Source organism: Capsicum annuum, chromosome 3, assembly GCF_002878395.1.
Source record: "Capsicum annuum cultivar UCD-10X-F1 chromosome 3, UCD10Xv1.1, whole genome shotgun sequence".
NCBI classification, from domain to species: Eukaryota; Viridiplantae; Streptophyta; class Magnoliopsida; order Solanales; family Solanaceae; genus Capsicum; species Capsicum annuum.
This window is the reverse complement of record NC_061113.1, coordinates 162,733,879-162,741,392: the sequence shown is the minus strand read 5'-3', so window position 1 is coordinate 162,741,392 and position 7,514 is coordinate 162,733,879.

Here is a 7,514-nt window from a genome sequence, read left to right as displayed (position 1 = left end):
GACTAGTATAGTGAGTCGTATGATGATCAAAAATCTCAAGACTCAAGAAATTAGCAAGGGGAAGAACCCATGGTGTTTTATTGGTATAAAGTTTATTATCTCTCAAAGTGTGGAGTACAGTCCTCAAATGCTGCTCGTGCTCCTTCCTACTCCTCGAATATACTAGAATGTCAGTAATAAATACTATCATAAAGAAGTAAAAATATATCTTAAACATATCGTTCATCAGATCCATAAAAGATTTTGGGGCCTTGGTCAGCACAAAAGACATCACTAGGAACTCATAATTACCATAATGACTCCTAAGGGCTGTCTTAGGGATGTTCGTAGCCCTAACTCTTAACTGATGGTAACCAGATCTCAAGTCTATATTAAAAAATATTGCTTCACCTTAAAGTTGGTCAATAGATCTTTGATATAGGGTATAGGATACTTATTCTTCACAGTCAACTTATTTAACTGCTTGTAATGAATATACATACAAATAGAGCCATCTTTCTTCTTCACAAATAGAACTGGACCACCCTATGAAGATATACTTGATCTGATAAAACTCTCACCTAGAAGATCTTGAAGCTGATATTCAGCTCCATTAGTTCACCAAGCCATATGATAAGGAGCCATAGAAATAGGTTGGGTGCCTGGCTCAAGGTCAAAGATAAACTTTATATTGTGCTTAGGAGGAAGGCTATATATTTCCTTCAAGAACACATCAAGAAACTCGTGAACCATAGGGATGGATTCAAGTGATGGAATCTCAACACTAACATCCCTAACATATGAAAAAAATGACTCACAATCACTCGAATCAGTCTCCTTGCTTAAATGTAAGATATCATTCTCGTTAGTGCATGACTAATAAAACCCTGCCACACAATTGAGGGTATGCCAAGAAAGGATAAGGTAACTGTCTTAGAAAAACAATCAAAAACCACATGGTAAGTAGATAACCAATCCATTCTTAGAATCACATCAAAATCTACCATATCTAGGAAAATGAGATCAATCTGAGTATCATACTCCCAAAAAGTCACCAAATAAGATCTATATACTCGATCCACTACAAAACAATCACCCACGAGAGTAGCTACATATAATGGAAAAGATAAGGACTCCAAACATAAACCTAGTCACGGTGTAAAATAAGCAAAAACATATGAAAATGTGGAACTTGGATCAATCAAAGTAGAAGCTGGGTGAGGGCATACAAAAATCATACCTATGATCATAGCATCCAAAGCCTTAGCCTCTAGTCTACCTGGTATAGCATACAAATGTCCTTGTCCAGTACTGAACTGGGTGCCTTTCTAACCACTTGTCCCACATCTTTGTAGACCATCTCTATAACCCTCGGGACAACCCTTACGACCCCATTCACCATCCCTAGTTGGTAGTAACACTGAACTAATCGGCTATACAGTATGAATAGAAGGTGTAATTATCCCACACTAGGGATACTCATGGGCGAAGTGACCAACAACCCTACATTCATAACATGCCCCAAGCACCATACTCTATCTTGAAAGTCCGACAGATCTAAAATGACCATCCTGACTAACACCCTTTTGTGGCTGACTGCTTCTCTAACAACTAGAACTATTATAACTAGACTGACCCTTGTCTGATATCTGAAGCAATACATGAACTGGCCAACTATGCTGACCTTGATGTTGATAAGGCTACTACTAGGGCTTTATATCGTGAAACCCTCAACCTGTGAATTGTGATCTTTTATAGATCCTACTGTAGTTACTCTAGTAGCGAGGTCTTTTATCGCTGTCCCTTTGCTCAGCAATCTCAAAAAAAGACTTCCCTGAAGTCACCAAACTCTTCTAGCCCTATGATACAGTAATATCGACACCCTAATAAAACATCAAATCCGCTCATATTTCATAGACAAAATCAAGGTGGCATACCTGTCTAACTCATGAAATCTTTCCTAATACTTACCACAAACATAGAACAATATCTCAAAGTAGAAAACTCATCTGAAAAATGCTTATGGATAATGTGAGGCATATAATTCCCTAAAAAATCCTTGGATAACTAAGTCCAAGTCACCAGTAAAGATCCAATTGGAATGGAATCAAGATAACCCTTCCACCTTCTCTTTGCTACCATGTCTAGATGATAAGAAATAGAGTTCACTCCACGCGGCTCGACTAACCCTAAATTTTGTAACCTTTCCTTGCAACTAGATAAGAACTCAAAAGAATCCTCTCCTAGGGTCCTAGCAAACCTGGGTGAAGTCAATCTTAAAAATTGTCCCAACATCTTATGCTCCTCTAAAAACATAACTGGATGGGATACTATCGATCGTAGGACTATTGGTGCTGGCAGAATCCTAAGCACCGCTGAAGTAGGCTGTGCCCCTAAATCAATACCACTCTGTGCTGTTGACTAAGCTATCTTAGTCGGTGGACTACTAACTAACCCTAATAATAGTCCATTGCATCCCGAAGAACTGAAGAAGATATAAAACCAAATGGATCTTGGGCTGCCCTTGGCCCACCTATTACTGTGGTTGCGGAATACTTGGAGTTCTCTCAGCATCAGGAGATATGACAGGATCAGGTAATGTATCCTTAGCCTGATCTCGAACTGGGGTTACTACTCAATTCTTCCCCTTACTCTAGGTCGACCTCAACCCCTAACCAGAACTATAGCAGCAGGCTTGAGGTCCTAATCCCCAGCCTTCGCACCTCGCATCCTAGCTATTTGCATAATGAGTGAACCAATAAATATTAAAAACCAACTCAGACCCAACACACGAAAATGGATAAATAAAATAAGATTTTTCCTTAAAAATGCTCGATAGACTTCCAAAGATAGGATACAAACGTCTCCATACCAATCTGTGAGACTTCATTAAATATCAACTCTAGTACCAATAGTACCAGTAAAACCTAGGCTCTGACACCAAGTTGTCATGACTTAATTTATCAGGTAATAATGCTGTATACCTTATCCTACCAGTAGGCAACCCAATCCATAACTCAAAATATCAAGTAACGGGCTAACAAGCAGAAACCAAAAAAGAACATAAATAATTATAACAATAGTAATAATAAGAAAAATAATAAAAAATATATAAAGTATATCCAAACAAGAGAAGAAAAAGGACAAAAATATACAAATAAATCCCTCCTAAGACCTGGTAAGGTCGGTACTAAAGCCACTACTAAAATATACCCAGAGTACTGGATAGAATCCAAAACATACACAATTTATACAAGTAGACTCGGGTACAAAAGACCAAACTAGAATAGATAAAGGAGGATCAATCTCGAACGACAATAATCTCACCCTACTTTGGATCAGTACTAGAAAATAGGAATAACGTCAATACCGGCTGCTAGTACTCAAATCTATATCAGGATAAAGATGTAGAAGTGTAGTATGAGTACCAAAGCAATAGGTACTCAGTAGGCATCCTTGGCGACTGAGCTTAATATAGAAATAGTATAACTAAAATGCGAGGTTGTAGTCTAAGTCAATAATAAATAGGGATAGGTAAACAATTGTTGAGCTATGCAAATAGGATAAAGGAATAGTAAAACTGATGAAGAAAGATAAATAATGCAGTAATAGAAAGAAAAACCACACATAACCTAAATGGGCCCCTATAAGCTCGCTGGCATAGTGAATTAGACAATTAATCCAACCGTACCACCATAAGCCAGTGGGACACACATGAAATAATTAAAGAAAATAAACATAAGTAATCCATAACTAAACCAATCCTAGAAATCATAGTAGTCATCTATATGTACAACGGACTTGAACCAACACCAATGGATAGTAACGAGAGGCCAGACGCTGGGCTTGAACTCATAGTGGTGGATAATAACAAGAGGTCATATGCCAGATTTGTATTAGAAATAGTGGGTAATATCGAGAGAGGCTATATATATGATATACAATAGAACTTATAATAAGATGTCAGACTCAAACTCGAACTCAGAGAAATCATAACTCCCAGAATAACAATAATCAATACAAGAACTCCCAACTCATCATAACCAAAAGCTGGAATCGCATCGAAACTTATAGTAGTTACACATAACTGTAAAATTAAAACCCAATTCATACCATAACCGATGTTACAGTGAGCCAAATTTCACAATAAATGACAGAAATGAAGTATATATCATCCCTAAACTATATTAAAATACACTTAAATAACCTTTCATGTAACTTAATTAAAAGGAGTGAATCCAAAATTTTAAAACTTAATAGCACATACTAGACTTATAAATATTACATCATACTAAAAGATAATAGAATCAAAATTTACTAGAATGGGTTTCTAATCTCATAAATAAGGCATGAGATATTTCAAACGATATTCAAAGTACAACTATCTGCCCAAAAACTAGCATAATAGCACACAATTACTGTAAATAAGCTTAATCTAAAGACATGGTAAGCCTAGCCTACTTGGACACCGAAAAAGGTACTTGCAATCAACATCTCTAGAGCTTTTCTTTTCGGTGACTAAACAAATTGTCAAAGAAATTGACTTCTCCTCCAAATTCAATGCCTAAAAACATACATGTTAATTAAATTTGGCAAGTATGAATTCATTCTTGTCAGCAATTGCAATGGAACATGAATGAAAAGAAATAAGTAGGTGCATAGGTTTTTCTATCAATAATAATGAATGGATGAGAATATACACTTAAGGTCATCTTATATGTATTATAATATATACAAATATCATTAATATTTTGTCAAAAATTAAAGGGTAACTCCTATGCTGTAAAGTTGTGGCAATTATATAAATACGATAAGTGACACTCTCTAATGAAATAACATGCTACATTTTCTCTACCACATCCACGTAGAAATGATGTGGCAACACAAGCTTTTCTTCTCCATTAAACTCATATTTAAATATTGTATAGGTTCATGGTAAAATAAATACAATATTTTAAATATACCATGATTGATAGAAAATTATTTCTAATAAAATCTCTACTATATAACACAAATATTTTAACATATCTAGGTTCACCATCTCCGATTAAAATATTAATAAGTTATAAAATTATTTATAAAGTAATATAGATATATTATATCTAAAGAATTTTATACAAATTAAAAATATTTTAGAAGGGTAATAAATTATATTTCTACCAAATGTTGATTTAGATTAAATATTCAATAATATATTTGGTATCACTAACATTCACAAACAAACCACCCAAAAATCAAATTGTTAGTCCCAACAAGTCATAAATAACTGGTGAAAGTTATAGAAAAGCTTTAGATTCCAAAATGTATGAAAACAAAAAAATTAACATAATGGTCATTACAATCTCCGATGAGAAAACCGTCACTGCAAAACAACAACCAAGTCACCACCCATGCCGCTGACTCATCGAAATTGATGGCCAGCGAGTTCGAACCCACCATAATGAGCCTCATGATGCCTTCTCTAACAAAGCACTGAAGATCGTAATTCCAAGCTCCAAATAAACATATCACAGCTCTGGTGACCGACAAACAAAAAACATGATGAACTAGTAACAATTCCAACACTCCTCTATTCCAGATCTAGTCGGAATACTTTTTCTGACACAACATCAGCCAAACATCACTGTTAGCTCTATCTTTGACCCTTTTACTTTGATTGGTTCTATTTATTACCTTTAATGTTATTAAGTATTTGTTATCATTTTGATATTACTAGTTATGCTTGGTGAACAAATTTTATTTTATTAGTATTAATAGGTATGTTAAAGTTTTGATTTTGCGTGATTATTTTTTCAGATATTATTTTATTCTTTATTATTTTTGTTAGGTTCATCAAAATGATTTAGTTGTCGTTTGGTGACCATAAATTAACTATTGCGTTTGTTTGTTTCTTGTTTGACAGATAGACTGATCTTGATATTGGTTCTATCATATTTACATTTTTAGTAATAGACTTGGATTTTGCAATAACCCTATATATTTTCTCGTTCATTTACTATTAATTGTTGTTGATTAGTGACACCATTCTTTATCTGTTTTTGAACATTTAGTTATCCATTCATGGTAATTTTCAACTGATCTTGTGCTCTATTTATTGATTTTTCTACCTTTTTTTTTTTTTTTTTTAAATTTGGACAACTTTGTTATTTATTTATTTTTGATAATGTTAACATAATTTTCTACTCTTAAACAATTTTGCCCATACCTTTAATGAAATGAACCCCTTTGACGGATTCTTTAATAATATATGACAATTATTGATTTTTTTTTTTTTTAAAAGGAAAATATACGTGGGGGCTACTGTAGTATTTTTATTGTTATGGTAAACTCTTGACTCAATTAATTATATATAGTTTTGAATATTTTTCCCTTATTGTTTTTACTCCCTTGGTTGATTTTCTTGCCTTTTTCTAAAATTGGATAGCTTTGTGTTAGTTTATTTTTTTGATAGACTTAATATAATTTGTGATACTGCTCTAATTCAGCTTATTGATTTAAGGAAAATGACTTTTAAATTGAATTTTTGAATATGCTTTCTTCCTTTTATTTTAAATCACTCACAATTCTTTTACTATATTAATAGTAACCTCTTCTCTTATTTGCTCATTTTTTTTCTCAACCCCTTCTACCCTGTCATATATGAAGAGAAAAAAAAGACTTTCTATTTTCGATAAAAAAGTAATATTCTGCTCTTGGGTTTCAAAATAAATGGTTTCATTTTTCTAGCTTGACCTGTTATTGTGCTGCCATATTCTTGTTGGGACTGTACGATTTGCTTGGTTGTGCTTCCTTTAATTCTCTTGTTACTTCACTTAATCGGTATATTTTTGAAGTCATGCATTTAATTGTGCAATTGATAAATGCATGCCTATGGATTTAAGTATTTGTGGTGTTTCTTTTAATTTGACTCCAGTAAATTAAGATGGTTGTATGGACTTTGCCTTAGTCATTTACTTGGATGTATATCATGTCTTGTTTGAGTTCTTTGAACACTTTGTGTAACTTCATATGGATTGTTCGGAATAATTTTCTTTTGTATTTGGTGTATCTTTTCATGTTTGATAGGTTCGCAAGTCATTTCATTGAAGAAAATGTTGGGAACATCAGATAAGGGAATCTTTAATTTTCCATCTAAATCGCTATGTACCTGATCTGTAATAAATTTTGTATAAACCTCTACAATTTAATAATAAAAACTACGGAAACTGTTTATGGGGGGCAGGGACTGCGATTTGAGTGCTTATCTGCACTACTTTATTACTTAGACAATATATATTCTACGATCATTAATAAAGTTGTGTTGCCACTTATAAATCATATTTTAGGAATTATTAATTATTTTTTTGTCTAAAATTAATTTCGACATGTTTAGTTAATTTTCCAATATCGTAACTAAGTTTCAATATTTTATGCATGTCTATTTTAACATATTTTATCAACTGTCAGCATTAAAGTTAATTACAGAAATCCTTTTGACAATTTTCATCATTAAAATATTATTTTCAGCATTTAATTTTAACTCTAGAAGTATTTTA